The 2,649-nt window shown below is 34.2% G+C and overlaps 1 non-coding gene across 1 annotated transcript; it reads left to right on the forward strand.

The window, feature by feature from the left end:
* The first annotated feature begins 991 nt into the window (after positions 1–991).
* On the forward strand, positions 992–1,121 carry LOC142455845 (small nucleolar RNA SNORA44). The gene has a single exon (XR_012785960.1). It is a non-coding gene; the product is annotated as a small nucleolar RNA SNORA44 (small nucleolar RNA).
* Positions 1,122–2,649: the final 1,528 nt, after the last annotated feature.

The raw sequence follows: 2,649 nt of genomic DNA on the forward strand, positions 1-2,649 counted from the left end.
ATGAATAGATTTTTAATTTTGTCAAAGTTTCTTTTTCCAAATTTTTTTCTTATTTATTATGTTTATGGTGCATTACACAGTCTCTGGGTGGTAATAGTTAAATTAAGCTCTTCATCACTAAGTACCCAAAGGCTGGTGCTTTGAATTTATCCAGAAGTATCTCAGAGGACAAATGGTCCCACCCTTGAAGAGCCCAATGGAGCAGTTCTACACACGGCAATACTCTCACCCACTTTTCTGTTACTCATCCCCCTAGGAGGGGGTTCTAGTTTGTTCCTTATGACTGATCCCCCCACCCCCCACCCCCACCATCCCCTAATCCTACTGGTATCTCTATCTCTGGTAGGGGTTTATCTATCCTGGAGTCCCTGTGTTGTCGGTTCTTAGCTGTAGCACTGTGCATACTCCGTTCTAATCCTCTTTGTAAGGCAGAATTGAGTTCATGGTAGTGGGGTGAAGGAAGCACCAAAGAACTAGAGGAAAGCTGTGTGGTTCATCGGTGCTATACTACACCCTCCCTGTGAAGCCTCTGTGAGGGGATACCCAATTGTTTACAGATGGGAATTGGGTCTCCACTCCATGCCCCCTCCCTCCCCAATTCACCTTGGGTATGGTTTTGTCTGGGTCTTAGATGCCTGATACCTGATCCCATCGACGCCTCATTATCACACAGGCTGGCATGCTTCTTCCATGTGGGCATTATTGCTTCTCAGCTAGATGGCCCCTTGTTTATCTTCATGCCTTTAAGAACTCAGATGCTATATCTTTTAATAGCTGGGCATCATCAGCTTTGTTCACCACATTTGCTTATGCACCCTTTTTGTGACATTAATTGTTTTATCTGTTTCTATATTTTGTTTCTGTTCTCAATTTTATGGATGTCTGCTTTGCATTACATCCTACATTCTGCTTGTTTTCTAGAATTTGTCTTGTGTTGCAGTTTCTTTAAATACAAGTTTAGCTGATTGATATGAAATATATTTCTTCATTTTTAAATGTTTAATGCTAAAAGATTGTGTTTATTCATCTGATCTGCAACTGCATGTGAGAGCAATGTGGAGATACTTTGACAGCTCAGGTCAGCAAAGTATCTGTAGCTGCCACTTGCCTTTCCTATAAAATTAAAAAATAAAATAAAAAGATTGTGTTTATGAAATACTTTCTTCTATTCCACAAATGTTGATATATCATGTTTGCAATTTCACACAAATCCAAGTATACCCTAATTTCCCATGTAATTTTTCTCTTTGACATATGAATTATTTAAATTTTCTTGTTTACATTCAATATTGTGCAAATTTATAAAATATTTCTTGTAACTGGTTTCTAGTTCAATTTTATAATGGTCTGAGAACATAATTTAAATTTTTTATTTTAAATACAGTGTCTAGGTTTATTTAATGGCCTGGTTAATATCTTATGTATACTTGAAAAGAACATGTAATTACAGTAATTTTGCATGAGGCATTTTATAAATATCAATTAAGTCGTTTTGTTTGGTAATGCTTTACAGATATTTTACAATCTTAATAATTTTATTTATACTTCCCATAATGTACTGATAGAAGAACATTGAGGTCTTCCATTATAATTCTATATTTATCTATTTCTCCTTCTATTTTTATTAATTTTGTCTGCATAACAGTTTCTTAATATGACTATATATGAAAAAATGTATCTTCTTAGAGAATTGATCCATTAGTTATGTCAACTACATTTTTTCTCTGCTGCATCATATTCTGAATTCTACTCTCCCTGATATTGATATGGTTACATAAGCTTTTTTTTCTTAGTGTTTTCATGGTATCTAATGTTCTGTCCTTTTAGTCTTATAAAATATTAATTCTATCAAATGTTACTTTTATTACATGTTGATTTTAAAGCAACTATAAATTTATAAACAGTTTTCAAAAATGATACAGAGAGATCCTGTGCTTATCCTTTACATAGATCCCTGCAAACATAAGATTCTAAAAACATCGTAGTTCAATACATAATTAAGATATTGATATTGATAAATTAAATTGATCTTTCTTTTATTTCTTTGTTTATACTCATTAGCCAATGATGGTTATGTCAACATAATTTGACTTAGTCTTGAGAAAACTGTTAATGACTTTTTATTATTAATTTAGTAATATATCTTCAGTACATGTTCTTTTCATTACAAGACACTTACTTTGAATTTAAGAGTTTGGATGGAAATCCAGAATGATCCTGAGAACATATAGCACAGCCTCTGAGAAGCTCATTGATTAGGAATCTTTTACAAGTGTAATAGAATTAAGAATAGTGCTATCTCTTCCTGAACATATACAGTTTGTGTTAAAAAGAAATAAAATAAATCACTGAGCAAAACCAGGAAGTGAAATCTGAATCAATGTGTTGGGGGATGTTTAAATAATTGTCACTAGTGTGTGCTGTCAAGCAGAGCTGCCCCAGCGCGTTTCAGGGAGTGAATTCTTCAGGGCGGCACATTGTCAGGGTTTCCTTCAATGGATTTGAAAGTGCATTCCTAGCACTTACCTTTCAGTTAACAGCCCAGTGCTTAATTATTGTACCACAGGGACTCCTTGTAAAATCATCACAAGGCTAATTATGCCATTGTTTTCCAGCACTGATTGTTTCCTCATGTCTATTAAAAATCTC

This window comes from Tenrec ecaudatus, chromosome 8, assembly GCF_050624435.1.
Source record: "Tenrec ecaudatus isolate mTenEca1 chromosome 8, mTenEca1.hap1, whole genome shotgun sequence".
NCBI lineage: Eukaryota > Metazoa > Chordata > Mammalia > Afrosoricida > Tenrecidae > Tenrec > Tenrec ecaudatus.